The sequence below is a fragment of the Tasmannia lanceolata genome, unplaced genomic scaffold (assembly GCF_043159265.1).
Source record: "Tasmannia lanceolata isolate RefF3 unplaced genomic scaffold, GAP_Taslan_0.1 ptg000015l, whole genome shotgun sequence".
In the NCBI taxonomy this organism is placed as follows: Eukaryota; Viridiplantae; Streptophyta; class Magnoliopsida; order Canellales; family Winteraceae; genus Tasmannia; species Tasmannia lanceolata.
In genome coordinates this window covers 62,069,795-62,086,671 of record NW_027518692.1, presented here as the reverse complement: position 1 = coordinate 62,086,671, position 16,877 = coordinate 62,069,795, and the positions used below count along the sequence as shown (strand labels likewise).

General features: G+C 37.5%; 1 protein-coding gene across 3 annotated transcripts in view; it reads left to right on the top strand.

Annotated features, from left to right (window-relative positions):
• Nucleotides 1-14,319, top strand: part of LOC143892886 (uncharacterized) — a 28,896-nt gene extending 14,577 nt beyond the window's left edge. Inside the window, exons 2-5 of one of the 3 annotated variants that reach the window (XM_077397796.1) lie at nt 3,123-3,237; nt 13,582-13,770; nt 13,849-13,911; nt 14,029-14,319. The gene's annotated coding sequence lies outside the window, so the exon portion shown is untranslated. Of the gene's footprint in view, nt 1-3,122; nt 3,238-3,356; nt 4,745-13,581; nt 13,771-13,848; nt 13,912-14,028 lie in introns of those variants that run through there. The other 2 variants (XM_077397795.1, XM_077397797.1) reach the window with 2 other exon arrangements.
• Nucleotides 14,320-16,877: the final 2,558 nt, after the last annotated feature.

Here is a 16,877-nt window from a genome sequence, read left to right as displayed (position 1 = left end):
CCATTCGAAAATGATATCTCATTCTCTAATTGCCCGTTTGTGAACGGCGCCGCATCGAGTTTTTTTTATTATTCAAGTTCTAGGGTTTCATCTAAGGTTTTGCATTATGTTAAGGTGCGTTGTGTCTAGAGAGTCCTTTGTCGATTAAAGCTACGCAAAATGGTTCTGTCATTTTTAACTTTGGTATTCAATGACTACGTCATCTCTACCAAAGAGGGGCATCTGTGGACACCCCATTTTGTTTTGTTTTAATCAACAAATAAATTAGTGTGTTAAATCCATGTGAGAACCCCCTCTATCATTGATTTATATGTTTTAGGTCATTAATATCTTGATCTGACTTTACGGATCATCAATCGGGACAAAATAAGCTAGGATCACTTCATAGCCCGGACCCTGATTCCATTCCGAGACCCGATTTCCGTAAATCGTTAGATCAATGGCAGATCATGACCTGGGTCTAACCATCCAAAACCACCTAACCTCTCCTCTCATCCTAACCATTCAAACCTCACCTAACCTCACCTAACCTCTCCTCCCATCATAACCATCCAAACCTCACCTAACCTCACCTAACCTCACCTAACATCACCTAACCTCACCTAACCTTACCTAACCTCACCTAACCTCACCTAACCTCCTATCCCATTCTCCTATAAATACCCTCTCATCTCACCAAAGAAAAGAAGGAAAAAAAAGAAAAGAGGAGAGAACCCCTCTCTTAGAAAATTCAAGCCCTCTCTCTAGACCAAATCCCTCTTCTCCATAAGTTTGCATGGAATATCGTCTACAAAAAGGTATGTCTTTTGGAATTTTATTTTCTTTTCTATATTTGTAGGATTGAGTGTTGTTTTGCGTATATTTTGGTTGATGTCATGTTTAATTTTGTACTAGTTTGGCCTTGGTCATGTTCTCACTTATGCTAAATATAATTAATGTGTCAGGGTCATTAGAACCTATTTGCAATGGGATGTTGAAATCATTGGCTTGTTAGGGAATTTAGATTTCTTTTGGGAAAACAATTCATTAAAAATTTTGAACATTTACAAGAAAGAAAACTTGAATTTTACATGAATTATCAAAACCCATTTAATTTGGCTTACAAAACCTCCATCTTTCAATTGATAACAACAGCCCCCACTCCAATTTGATAACAACAGCCCCCACTCAATCTCAAGAACCCAATATCCATACCCCACCTTGCCAAGTAGATAAAAACAACCCCTTTTTCAAACATCCCATTTGAATCTAATCTCAGGCCCATTCAAGCCATTTTTCATATTCACCGTCTTTTAATCACTAAAAAAATAAGAACTATCAAAAGAAAACATGGGGGTGCCAATATCATTCCCGTCATAGTGCTAGCTGTTAGACTTTAAACAGATTTTTCGACCTCTAAACAACAGAATCGTGGGAAATGGTTAACTACAAAGTCGTAGATATTTTCGTGCCGTTTCCAACGAGTATTCGTGCTAGATCAGACAGCGAGCGGTTAAAAAGTTAAGTCCAAAATGGTTGCGGCACACCTTTAGGCATTTCCAGTTTAATGTTGCTGTCCTTTTGTTTGCAACACAAATTCGAACCTCTAAATCACAGATTTACAAACAATGGAGAACTACAAAGTTGTAGCCCTATAAAAGATCTTTCCAACGCATGTTTGTACGTTGAATTTGGCCAAGCGGTTAAAGAGTTACGACAGTTTTAGTGGGCTGCATTTGTCAGATCTTTTAATGGTCAATGGTTTGTCGAATTTGTGCAATTGTCAAAACTTGGTTGTGTTAACGTCATTTTCCAAACCAAAATCGAAAGACATTAATCTAAAGTACATCCAACCTAAAATTAACAAAACTAAAATTCACCCATTTAAAATCCACTGATAAAAATCCGTTAAAAGCCATTAACCAAAAGACCACTAAAAATTTCAAATGAAACTAAAACCTTCTAAATAAACAACTTTAAAAGCTACCAAACACACTAAATACCTTCAGATAATAAAAGCTTCAAGAAAACTCTAAAAGTTTCCACAAACCCAAAAGAATTCGAGATTCCCAAGAGCCGGTGGATTCAAAATTCCTTTAGGAACCCTTAGAGCCCAATTTAGGAACACTGGTGTCGTGTCGTGTCGTGTCCTAAGTTTTAGGGAGTCTTAGGTTTTAGGGAGTCCTAGAGTCAGGAGTCCGGCCTCATCACGGACGCTTGCTATGTATAGCAACCGTGCCATAGGTCTAGTTACACTAGTCACCCAATCTTTCCCTAGGACAAGCCTAGTAAACTAGGATGTAAGGCAAACCTGCATTAGTCTAAGGGACCATTTGCATTTAGATGAGAATCATATAGCATCTTAGATGAAATCCTAAGATAATAAAATCTTCAACTTGAATTAAATAACTTCTCCTAAAACTGTTGAAACAGTCAATCCCGTCTAGGTCGGTGTCTTAGTTGAGTTAGGCATATGTAACTTAGCTTAGGTGCACCGAACTACGTCGACTCTGATCCCAGTGAGGCTTGGGTACGTAGGCAGCTTGGATGTCTGATGGCATACCACCCGCGAGTCGGCACCACAAACAAATTGTGGTGTTTTGTATATTAATTTTCTTGTAAATGCTTAATCAAATCACTTAGGACTTTCCATGAAATTAGAATTTTAGGAGAACTTTCACTTAGATTGAATCCAGACAAATTAATAAATCAAGATACACATTTAGGATTCACATTGAAATTAGATCATAGGATGCATGTCACTTAGTTCGCACATTAACATAGAGTTGAATGAGCCATTTAAAATAAATTTAAAAGAGTTAGCTTTTGGAATCGAAGACCGATTATCGGGCAAGAATGGTGCATGTGGTGGATAACTCCCCATACCTTCCATTCTCGTAACCAGGTAGCGAGTCTAGATTTCTGGTTAATTACGGGTCCTAGATCCCACATCTAGGTGGCGACTCTGTCAGTCTCTTTCGTGTGGAATTCGGATTGCCTTAGTGATCCCAAGTTCACATAAAAGACGAATTCAAATCAATATTAAAATGCACACGCCAATCGCGTGGATACGAGAGACCAAGAGAGAGAGAGCGGCGGCTCGCGCCCCACACCCCTCTCGCGGGATCAGGGTACCACAGCAGGTTTGTTCAAAAGCCTCAAAAAATCTCATTGGATTAGTGATTACACCTCTTTTGAAGTGAGTCCCCTTATTGAATGATGATGGAGGATGATATTAATGAGAACTACGATATTCCGGTGAGAATTGCTTCTTATTTATTTATTATAACGATGCATTTATTTCATTCTTGTAAGATTTACTTTTTATTTTATTTCCACCAAACTTAAGAAATGGTAATTTGTGAATATTTGTTTAGGTCTTGGATTCTTCTGAAAATGCTACTAATACTGTTAGCACTCCTGGAGACTCCTCGACACAAACATCTAAAAAAAGAGCATATTCAACTAAATCTGTTGTATGGAATCATTTTACCAAAGAAAAAGAACCTGATGGAATAGATGAGAGGGCTAAGTGTAATTATTGCAAGAAATTATTTGCATGCCCAAGTAGCAGTAGCACTAGTAGTCTTAAACGACATTTGGATAAGACATGCATCCCTTATACCTCACGAGATAAGAGCAAGAAGTTATTGTCTTTTAAATTCGTTAGAGATGGCGATGATGTGGAGGAAGGGGCGGGTGTTATGCCTTGGATGTTTGACCAAGATCGAGCTCGAAGAGAGTTGGCTATTTTTATAATTAAGCTCGAACTTCCATTTAACATAGTTGACAAGGATGCCTTTAGAGATTTTATGATGGTTATCCAACCTCGACTCAAAGTTATATCACGCACAACTATAAGGAAAGAGTTGTTGAATATATATGGAGAGGAGAAACTTAAACTGAAAAGATTGATTGGTGTATGTCATCGAGTTTCTTTAACTGCCGACATGTGGACATCTAATCAGACTTTAGGTTATTTATGTCTTACAGCACATTTCATTGATGATAATTGGAAGTTACATAAGAAGATTCTGAATTTTTGTATGGTTCCAGCTCCACATGGGGGAGATGTTATTGCGAATGCAATTGAATTGTGCTTGATTGATTGGAATATAAGCAAGTTAAGTACCATTACCCTAGATAAGGCCTCAAATAACACAGTTGCTGTTAGGACACTTGTTCCGGTTCTTTCAAGGAAAGGCATGTTACTACAAGAAGGTCGATTTTTTCACGTTCGTTGTGCTGCACATGTCATCAATCTCATAGTGCAAGATGAGCTAAATGAGATTAAAGAATCGGTTGATGTTATTCGAGAAAGTGTTAAATATGTTCGGGGTTCACAAGCAAGAAAACAGTTGTTTGAAGAATGCATTTTGCAAAAGAGGCTTTCAAGTAAGAGAGGCTTATGTATAGATGTGGCTACAAGATGGAACTCCACCTTTCTTATGCTAGAGTCTGCATTACAGTTTGAGAGTGCCTTCACTCGCTTACAGACACGAGATGCCATCTTTGCAAGAGAAGCCCCTACTGTTGTTGATTGGAAGAATGCTAAAATTATTTGCCGATTATTAAAAGTCTTTTATGATGCTACAAAGCTTTTCTCTGGGCATAAATATACAACTGCAAATTTGTATTTTCATGAGGTTTTTGCGATTCAAGAACACTTGCTTGGAATGGCTATACACGAAGATGTATCTATTAACCAAATGGCTACTAAGATGCAAAGTAAGTTTGATAAATATTGGAGGGAGTGCAATGTGATGCTTGCTGTAAGCCCAAGGGTCTACTCTCCTATCTTGTTTTGATGATTCTAAACATAATTGATTGTGTTTTTGAATACTAATCAATTTGCTTCGAAGTGTTGTGTTTGAGATAGGATTGATCATTGAAGAAACCAACACACAACATGGTCATGCTTGGAGATATCCCATACAAGAGTCAAAAGAGCTAAGTGAAGCTCACCTCATCTCTCAAGCAAGCATACACAAGATGGAAGATCAATTGAAGACCAAGACTAAAGGGAAGTTGAAGATTGCATAGGTATCATTGTACATCCTTTCTCTTTAGATTTCCAAGTCAAGGCAAAGTGTTTTCAACTTGTTTTTCGAAGAACACTTAAGAACTTAAAATGCATTAGTGAATGGTTATGTGGTGGACCAACATGTTGGGACCCTCATAAACATTCCAAAATAACCATAGGAGTTGAGTTCCAAAAGCTAAAAATCAAATTTGCAATAAAAATCAAAAAGTGCGGATTTTTAGGCTTCTCGGAACTCCGAGAATTTTTCTCGGAGCTCCGAGCTCGGAACTCCGAGAGTTCCCTCGGAACTCCGAGAAAAGGTCCAGTAGCATCTGGACACTTTCTCGGAACTCCGAGACAATTTCTCGGAACTCCGAGAAATGGTCCAGTAGAAATTTTATTTCTTCTGGCCGTTGTCTCGGAACTCCGAGAATATTTCTCGGAACTCCGAGAATTCTCGGAACTCCGAGAATGGTTCTCGGAACTCCGAGAACCTCGCGACAGACTAAAAAATAGCCGTTGGGATTCAAATTAATTATTGGTTTTTGATATGTCCACCCCCAAACGGTCATATTCTTTGGTGTGGTTATATATACAACATGTAGAGAAGTTTTTCACTCTCTCTTGATCTTTGAAAAACATCCTTAAGCATCAAAAACATTTGCAATCCATTTTAGCTTGAGTTTTTGTTTTTCATCCCAAACTTGCCTTTCACTTGTGAATCTTTTGAGTTTGGATATAATAGTGCTTTCACTTGCAAATCACCATTTTGAAGAGCAATCAAGGGTCTACAAAGAGCATCAAGCTTTCAAGAAGAAGCCAAGCTATTCTCTTTCAAATCTAGTGTAGGTGGCTAGGGCATTCCCTTTTTAATTCCCTAGAGAGCAACCGCTTAGAACTCGGCGGAGAAGGAGAGTCTTTGTAAAGGTGTAAGGGCATCCTTGTTTAATATCCCTTGAATTTGTAACCGCCTCGGAGCCGGGCATCGTGGAGGTCTCCTATAGTGGAATCCCTCAAGTGCGACCTTGAGTAGAGTGGAGTAGGCCGTTGGCCGAACCACTATATATCGGTGTGTCAATTTCTCACTCTTGCATTTCCATTATTGTTTTGGTTTGGCATTTCACTTTGTTCTTTCAATTATATTTGCACTAACCAAATATTGTTTTAAGTGAAGAAAAATTCCAATTAGGGTTTATAGATAATTTTCAAAAGGCCTAATATTGAGTTAAATTCAATTCACCCCCCCCTCTTGAGTATTTCAATTGGTATCAAAGCCTCGTCTCTATTTTTTTTGAAAACCCTAACCGGTTTAGAGTAAAGATTCAAAAATGGCAAACTACCCTCAACATCATGAAGGTTATTCAAACACTAGGCCACCCTATTTTGATGGTACAAATTATGGTTTTTGGAAAACTAAAATGAAAATCTTTTTAACTCAAGACTATCAAATGTGGAGAGCAATTAATAATGAATATATCCTACCCACAAGAAATTTAAATGATTGGACCGAAGCCGAACAACAAGCTTCGAATTACAATGCCAAAGCCATGAATTCTCTCATTTGTGCTCTATCTCCCGGAGAATTCAATAGAGTATCAAATTTGAATTCGGCTAAGGAAATTTGGGACACTCTAGAAGTCACCCATGAAGGAACCAATCAAGTTAAAGAATCTAAAATGAACCATATTTTTCGACAATACGAACTTTTTCAAATGACACCCGATGAAACAATTGCCGACATGTACACTAGATTCATCAACCTTGTAAATGGATTAAGGGGACTTGGAAAACAATTTTCCAATAGAGATTTAGTAACTAAAATTCTTAGGTCCCTACCTTTGTCTTGGGAATCCAAAACCTCCGCAATCACCGAAGCCAAGGACATGAACACTTTGAACCTAGATGAACTTATAGGGTCCTTGATCACACATGAAATGATTTTCAAAACAAAAGCACCCGAAATCGAAACTAAAATCGAAAAAGGAAAAGGAATTGCTTTTGCTTGTAATGTAGGTGAAAGTGAAGATGCAAAGGAAGACATCGAGGATGAAGTAGCTCTCCTAACAAGAAGGATCAAGTTCTTGCAAAGAAACATGGGAGGCATGAGAAATAGAAGGACCAATCCTCCATTCAAGAAGAAAGAAGAAGTTGGTGATGGATCTTCTCAACCCCGATGTTACGGTTGCAAGAAGCTTGGACACATTCGCCCGGATTGTCCACTCAACAATGAACCTACTTCAAACAACCGCTTCAAGAGAAGAGAAGGCAAGAAAGGAATGTCCGCCACATGGGATGAGGAGATTGAAAGCGAAGGCGAACAAAATGATGGGGAAGATTGCCTATTAGCAAGAAATGTGTGCTTCATGGCCTCAACAAATGACAACAATGAGGTAAACACTTTAAATGATGTCATTATCTTACAAGAAGTTTTAGATTCCTTACAAAGTGCAAATGATGAACTTGAAATTCAATTTGATAAAATTGCATCACTTGAAAATTCTCTTGCTAACATGACAAAAGAATTTGGTTGGTTAAAAAAGGATCATGAATTCTTAGATAATGAAAATGAAAAATGCAAAGTAGAGATTCATGAGCTAAATGCTACCATTAAGACTTTGAATGAAAATCGACAAAATCTTTCTATTGAAAATAACAAACTAAAGCATGAAAACGGTAAACTATCTTTTGAATATGATGAACTCAAGAAACTCTTTGAAAAATTTGAAAATAGTTCATTAAAATTGGATAAACTTGTAAATCTTCAAAGAATGTCAAGTGACAAAAGTGGACTTGGACATAGATGGAATACCACAATATCTAACTATAAAAACAAACTTGAAAAGACCTCCTCTAGTAGTACCAAAATTTGCTTTTATTGTGGATTGTTAGGTCATTATAAAGTTGCTTGCTTGCATGCTAAACAAGATAAGATCAAATTGAACTCTAAAGTGAAAACAAATGAACATAGCAAGATTAGGAAGATTTGGGTACCTAAGGGATCTCACTTGCCTATTCCTATGTAGGTATGCCTTAAAAGCCACAACAAGAGGAACACATGGTACCTTGATAGTGGATGCTCTAGACACATGACCGGAGATCTCACTCAATTCGCATCCCTATCACTCAAGGATGGTGGAGAAGTTACCTTTGGAGATGACAAGAAAGGAAAAGTCAAAGGTGAAGGCACCATAGGTAACTCTACCTCTCCCATACATGATGTACTCTTTGTTGATGGCTTGTCCCATAATCTTATTAGCATTAGTCAATTATGTGATAATGGTTTTGAAGTTGTCTTCAATCCCGACAAATGCATTGTTAAAAATAAGATAAATGGAGAAGTAAAATTCATAGGGTCTAGAGACAATAACATTTATACAATTGGACTAGATGATCTTAGACTCCAAAAAGTGACTTGTCTAAATGCCATTAGTGAGGATTCTTGGCTATGGCATAGGAGGTTGGGTCATGCCGGAATGGATCTCATTTCGACCCTCTCCTCAAAAGAAAGTGTTAGAGGATTGCCTAAGTTCAAATTCATCAAGGATCACATTTGTAGAACTTGTCAATTAGGAAAACAATTGAAAAGCTCTTTTACACCTAAAAATATGATTTCAACTTCCTACCCTTTGGAGCTACTTCATATGGATCTTTTTGGACCAATGAAGACTAGTAGCCTAGGTGGAAAGAGGTACGTGTTTGTAGTTGTTGATGACTACTCACGATTCACATGGGTCATATTTCTAGGACATAAAGATGAAACTTATGAAAACTTCCTAACATTATGCAATCAAATTCAAAATGAAAAAGGTGTTGCCATCTCCCACATTAGAAGTGATCATGGAACGGAATTTGAAAATGTACACTTTGACACTTACTGTAATGAACATGGCATTAAACATAATTTTTTCGCACCTAGAACACCTCAACAAAATGGAGTAGTAGAAAGAAAGAATCGAACTCTCCAAGAAATGGCTAGAACAATGTTGCATGAAAATGATCTCCCTAGATATTTTTGGGCGGAAGCGGTTAGCACCGCTTGCTATATCATAAACAGGGTATACTTAAGGCCAATCTCTAAGAAAACACCTTATGAGCTTTGGAAAAACTTGAAACCAAATATAAGCTATTTTAGAGTGTTTGGATGTAAATGCTTCATTTTGAACATTAGAGATAATTTACATAAATTTGATAAGAAGTCGGATGATGGAATATTCTTAGGGTATTCTTCTCATAGCAAAGCATATAGAGTATTTAATAGGAGAACCCTAGTAGTAGAAGAATCCATGCATGTGACATTTGATGAAAGAGAGCCAACACCTCAAGAAATGCCACATGATGAGGATGAACCCGTTGAACATCTTTTTCCAAAATTGAGTGCTCCTCCTCATGCATCTACTAGTCATACACCACCTAGTGAGGAAGTAGAAAATGAAGATGATGCCTCATTACCTAGGGATAGGAGAACATTGGTTGATCATCCTGAATCCCAAATCTTAGGTGATGCCACATTGCCAGTAAGAACTAGATCATACTATCGTAGTGTGAGCAATAATTTGGCATTCCTATCCGAATTAGAACCAAAATCCATCAAGGAAGCAGAAAAGGATGAATATTGGTTGATGGCCATGCAAGAAGAGTTGAGTCAATTCGAAAGGAACAAGGTATGGAGGCTAGTACCTAGACCTAGTGATCATCCAGTCATTGGCACGAGATGGGTGTATAGAAATAAATTGGATGAAAATGGAATTATCACTAGGAATAAAGCTAGGCTTGTAGCCCAAGGGTACAATCAGGAGGAAGGGATAGATTATGATGAGACATTTGCTCCTGTTGCCCGTATGGAGGCTATTAGGATACTTTTGGCATATGCATCTCATAAAGGATTTAAACTATATCAAATGGATGTCAAAAGTGCCTTCCTAAATGGCTATATCCAAGAGGAAGTGTATGTTGAGCAACCTCCAGGTTTTGAAGACTTCAAACATCCAAATCATGTCTTCAGGCTTGATAAAGCTTTATATGGATTAAAGCAAGCTCCTAGAGCTTGGTATGAGAGGCTTTGCACTTTCTTAGTTGAAAAGGGATTTGAGATGGGAAAGGTGGATAAAACCTTATTTATCAAAAGAGAAAATCATGATATCCTCCTTGTCCAAATCTATGTGGATGATACCATCTGTGGCTCAACTAATCAAAAATTGTGTGATGAATTTGCAACCTTAATGAAAAATGAATTTGAAATGAGCATGATGGGAGAGTTAACCTACTTCTTAGGACTTCAAATTAAACAATACAAAAATGGAATATTTTTAAATCAAGAAAAATATACAAAGGAGTTATTAAAGAAGTATGGCATGGATAGCAGTAAGACATCAAGAATTCCCATGAGTACTACTGCTAAGCTAGAAAAAGATGAATTCGGCAAATCTGTGGATCAGAAATTGTATAGGGGTATGATAGGTAGTTTGCTCTATTTGACAGCCAGCAGACCAGACATTATGTTTACTGTCTGTCTCTGTGCTCGATTTCAATCGGATCCAAAAGAATCTCACCTATCGGCAGTTAAGAAGATCTTCAAGTACTTAAAAGGAACCCAAAGTCTAGGACTGTGGCATGAAAGATCATCTTCCTTCACTCTCATCGGATATTCAGATGCAGACTTTGCTGGATGTAGAGTAGATAGGAAAAGCACTAGTGGGACTTGCCAATTCTTGGGTAAATCACTTGTTTCATGGTTTAGCAAGAAGCAAAATTCAGTAGCTCTGTCCACAACAGAAGCAGAATATGTGGCAGCTGGAGCTTGCTGTGCTCAAGTCCTATGGATGAAAAGCACATTGATGGACTATGCAATCAAAATGGATAATATTCTCATCCAATGTGACAATACTAGTGCTATAAGCTTAACAAAGAACCCCATACAACACTCAAGAACAAAACACATTGAGATTAGGCACCACTTCATCAGAGATCACTCACAAAAAAGGGGATATTTGCTTAAAATATATCAACACTGAAGAACAATTAGCGGATATCTTTACAAAACCCCTTAGTGATGATAGAATTTGCTATATCCGAAGTGCCTTAAACATATGGAGTGCGGATCAAATCAAAGAAATTGCCAAATAAATACTTTGTGCCTTTAACCAGCTTATCTATATAGTATTTATATATATAATCTTTGTTTGGTAGTATCTGCATGAATGAGATGTCAAATTTTTAATCTTAAAAATCACTCAATTGATATTCTTAGCCTTCTTAGTTTTTCTAAGTTGGAGAGGTATCTTCACTTTAATTAAAATACCTAACATCTTGACATATGTCAACATCTCGATCATGAACAGGTATATGTGCATTACTTGGTTATATAATTTTATACCATAAGCATTGATTCAGGGGGAGTTATCCACTCCTATTTTTTTTACACCCTTTCTGTCGATGACAAAAGGGGGAGAAGTTTGAAATTGATTATCTATTCAATTGACTATATGCACCACTTGCTTATAACTTGTATCATTTATATGTGTGCATATATTGAGGGGGAGTTCTAGTATTCACTTGCCTACTATGTCACTCCACACACACCTCATAATCAATTTTGTTTGTCATCATCAAAAAGGGGGAGATTGTAAGCCCAAGGGTCTACTCTCCTATCTTGTTTTGATGATTCTAAACATAATTGATTGTGTTTTTGAATACTAATCAATTTGCTTCGAAGTGTTGTGTTTGAGATAGGATTGATCATTGAAGAAACCAACACACAACATGGTCATGCTTGGAGATATCCCATACAAGAGTCAAAAGAGCTAAGTGAAGCTCACCTCATCTCTCAAGCAAGCATACACAAGATGGAAGATCAATTGAAGACCAAGACTAAAGGGAAGTTGAAGATTGCATAGGTATCATTGTACATCCTTTCTCTTTAGATTTCCAAGTCAAGGCAAAGTGTTTTCAACTTGTTTTTCGAAGAACACTTAAGAACTTAAAATGCATTAGTGAATGGTTATGTGGTGGACCAACATGTTGGGACCCTCATAAACATTCCAAAATAACCATAGGAGTTGAGTTCCAAAAGCTAAAAATCAAATTTGCAATAAAAATCAAAAAGTGCGGATTTTTAGGCTTCTCGGAACTCCGAGAATTTTTCTCGGAGCTCCGAGCTCGGAACTCCGAGAGTTCCCTCGGAACTCCGAGAAAAGGTCCAGTAGCATCTGGACACTTTCTCGGAACTCCGAGACAATTTCTCGGAACTCCGAGAAATGGTCCAGTAGAAATTTTATTTCTTCTGGCCGTTGTCTCGGAACTCCGAGAATATTTCTCGGAACTCCGAGAATTCTCGGAACTCCGAGAATGGTTCTCGGAACTCCGAGAACCTCGCGACAGACTAAAAAATAGCCGTTGGGATTCAAATTAATTATTGGTTTTTGATATGTCCACCCCCAAACGGTCATATTCTTTGGTGTGGTTATATATACAACATGTAGAGAAGTTTTTCACTCTCTCTTGATCTTTGAAAAACATCCTTAAGCATCAAAAACATTTGCAATCCATTTTAGCTTGAGTTTTTGTTTTTCATCCCAAACTTGCCTTTCACTTGTGAATCTTTTGAGTTTGGATATAGTAGTGCTTTCACTTGCAAATCACCATCTTTGAAGAGCAATCAAGGGTCTACAAAGAGCATCAAGCTTTCAAGAAGAAGCCAAGCTATTCTCTTTCAAATCTAGTGTAGGTGGCTAGGGCATTCCCTTTTTAATTCCCTAGAGAGCAACCGCTTAGAACTCGGCGGAGAAGGAGAGTCTTTGTAAAGGTGTAAGGGCATCCTTGTTTAATATCCCTTGGATTTGTAACCGCCTCGGAGCCGGGCATCGTGGAGGTCTCCTATAGTGGAATCCCTCAAGTGCGACCTTGAGTAGAGTGGAGTAGGCCGTTGGCCGAACCACTATATATCGGTGTGTCAATTTCTCACTCTTGCATTTCCATTATTGTTTTGGTTTGGCATTTCACTTTGTTCTTTCAATTATATTTGCACTAACCAAATATTGTTTTAAGTGAAGAAAAATTCCAATTAGGGTTTATAGATAATTTTCAAAAGGCCTAATATTGAGTTAAATTCAATTCACCCCCCCTCTTGAGTATTTCACTTGCTATTGCAGTTGTCCTTGATCCTAGGTATAAGCTTAAATATTTGAGTTTTATGTACCATCTTATCTATGCTACGGATGAAGCTGAATCACAAGTTTCACTTGTTAAGTATGAGGCCTTTACGATTTATGATGAGTATGTATCTGCCCATAGTTCAAGGCGAAGGCGAGTTTTACAGTCGGTTGAAAGATTTTCAGAGGTTGACAGTAGAACTTCTTCTCTTGGTGAGAGGAGGATTTCTAGTTTACAAAAACAATTTTTCAAGATGAGTGCTGAAAAGAATGATGTTGGGCCGACATCAGAGCTGGAACGATATTTGAAAGAAGAGAATCATGTAGATGATCCTAAATTCGACATTTTGAGCTGGTGGAAAATTAACAGCTCAAAGTATCCTATACTTTCTCAAATGGCTCGTGATATCTTGTTGATTCTGGTATCTACAGTTGCTTCAGAGTCGGCTTTCAGTACCGGTGGTAGAGTTCTTGACAAATACAGAAGTTCAATGAGTCCTGGGGTTGTGCAAGCATTGGTTTGCACTCAAGATTGGCTACGAGCTGTTAGATGTGATGGTGATAATGATGAAGAAATCGAAGTTTATCAACATGATAATGATATTGAAATCATTGAATCAGGTAATGTAACTACACATTTGCTTAGATAATTATAAATATGTTTTAAAATTTTTAATGTATTTTCTTTTCTTTTTGAAGGTCTCATTGATTCTCGACAAATTCCATAATATGATAACAATCTTGAGCTATGCCATAGATGAGGTAAACTTCATACATAAATTCTTTTAGATAATGGCTGTCTATAAATTCCTTTGGATAATACTCAACTTTTGTAATGCAAAAATTCACTCATACTTCGTGTTTTTTTTTTTAATGCAGAAACCTATTGGAATTCTTTTTGGTGCAGAAAGCCCTCTGTGGAAGCATTAACAATGGAATCAACTACATTAGCTTTTAAGTCTATTAAGCATATGTTGTCTTTTTGCACTTAATTTTGAGTAACTTCGTTTTTCCAATGTTTTACATTTCTTTAGTTTCTGGGGACAACTTGGTTTGCAGTGGGCTGGAACAATACATTATAGTGGTTTTGAGCAACTTTGTGCTTAATATGATAAATTATGTTTTGATAAGTTTTTTAATATGGCATTCAATATCATCTTTGTTATTTAATTTTTGCTTCAGTGGCACTGCAGTGATAGTGTTCTATATGCTTGCTCAGCTCTCTTCTGGAACTATGCAGGTGATGAAAGAATGCCTTTTAAGTTTTAACTGTGTATTTCTTTCCTTTTGATTCACATGGAGCACGTGCACAGTGGGCGACTTTAACGCTTTTTGACGTCTATGCGTACTACTGGGGGTGAAAATATCATCGCCCTATTTTTCATATAGAAACTTTTCCAGAAAATTCTGCAATCCAAACAGGGCCTTGCTGATTATCTAAGGGAATTTGATTTTTCTTTTTGTGCATAATTGTATTTAGAACTGCTAATAACTGTGTTTCCTTGGTTTTATGATGTTCCTATTTGGAATTTTTGGATTGAAGTTTCCTTAGAAACGATAAAAAGAACTGAATTTGTATGGGTTTTATGATGTTTCCGGCATCTAGTTGTTTAAGAAATTGTTATTTATTTCTACTCTACATCTGATTAGTTTGGTTTGGGAGTTTCTTTTCCATGTTTCTGGGTTACTCATGGTTGCTTTGTTTAGATATGTGGGTCATCTCTGTGTTGAACTATTTTTGTTGGATACTTGAACCAAAATTTTGACCGTTTTGTCGGGACTTTGAGCGTGTTTCTTTTTTAATTTAATTTAAATAAGACAGGAAAAATGTTTTGTTTTTAATGATTGACTTTGATTGGATTACAGTGCCGCAACTGAATTTTGTGTATAGATTGCTAGCTTATTCCTTGTTTACTAGTAAATGTTCTTTGTTGTTAACTTTTCCCCACAATGGATACCTCTTGACTTTCCATTCATGTGCTTGTTGTTGTACCGTCCATCATCTGCATCTATCACAGTATTATTCATTTCAATCCTTGAATGCCGAAAGTGGGGTGATTGTAGGATGCTATGTGGGTTGACATGCAGAAAATTCCATACATGCCCATCTGGCCATTTTCTTTGATTAGTACTTGTTAATTGATATGGATTTGGATGATGTCTGATGGCATCAACTCCATTTAGCATTGATGATTTTTAGCCATTGCTCCATTTTTATCAATGGCTCAGAATTGATGATCATTAATTACAGAATTTCTGCTTCAAGTGTAATGTTAGTGTAATTTCTGCTTCTGAGTTGAGTTGCCTTGCCAAACAAGAATTTTCCTTAAAAATTTCATCAACGTGAAAAACCCGACCCGACCCGACCCTACATGAGATATTTCTCAGGTTGGGTTGCGTTCTTCAAAACCCGACCCGCCCGACCTGAGTTGCAGCCCTACGTTATAGTTAGGGTTAGCTTTTTCTTTTTCTTCCCTGGATCATTTTTTTTACTTAGGCCCTGGTTTTAGCTTTAGTTTTTATGTATGCTAATCTTGTTCTTAAGCACAGTTCAGTTTAGTTCAGCTCAGTTGTGCAGCTGTCATGGATGGTCATCTTCAAGATTCTGATGAAGATCATGCCCCTCATGCTTTTGCAAGCCTGAAATCCGATTGGTCCCCAAGAATTCTTCAAAAAAATGTCATGGGAAGATCCAATATGAAAGAACCAGCACCTTTGACAAGCCCACCAGATTCTGATATTCTGGCCTCCAACTTACCTGATACCTGCAGTGATGATCTTCGACCTTTATCCTTATCCAAATTTATCCTTTACAAACTAGATAAAGCTGGTTCTAATAGTGCAAAATCAATCAAGCTTAAAGACCTTGCCTCCAGTCAAAATCTAGAATCTCTGCCCTTGGATGAAAAAATGGATATTCTCAGGGATCTAGAAGCTGAGGTTTCCCATTCCCCATCCCTTTCAAATTCAAACGAATCATCTAGGTCTAGCTCTTCATCCAAAAGAAAAAAAAACAAGAAGAGTAGGAAGAAGGCCAAAGCTTTGCTTCACCATCACATTTCTGATGAGGCAGACAACTTCAAATCCTATGAAGATCGAATTAAAAGCCTAATGTCTCCTTCATCCTTTAAAAACCATGATGCCGAACCTACCATTTGTGATGAGACAACTGCTATTCAATCCATGGTTTCTACCTTGGGTGTAGAGGAAAACCAGTTTTCTTCTTTGGTGAAAGGATCAGACAGGGTGAAGAATCTCATGGAAGCCATTGAAATCTCTCCTTCTGAAGATGAAACCACCCTTCTTGCCGGAATCCCACCTTGCCCAGACCGGAAAACCACCTCAGATCCTGCCTTTCTCAAGGTTAAAAATACCGATTTCGGTCACCTGGGTAAACCGAAATTCTGAAATTTCGGTAAGAAATTAAAAACAGTATTTAATTAATTCTGAATTTCCGAAATCGGTCGAAATTTGTATTTAGCGGAAAATTGGATTTCGGGAAATTTCGGTTTCGGTCCCCAACGAAATCCAAAATTTCGGATTTTGGTCGAAATTTAAAACCATGGCCTTTGTACTTGAAAATCATTACCAGGGGTTAGACAATACCACCCTGAACCAAACCCCTTTTGAAAAACGTGCAGGTTCAGAATCATTAAATGTAATGCCTTATGATGTACCTCTTATGGGTCAAGTCAGGGTGGGCTGCTCTTTACCAGCTGGTTCCTTGG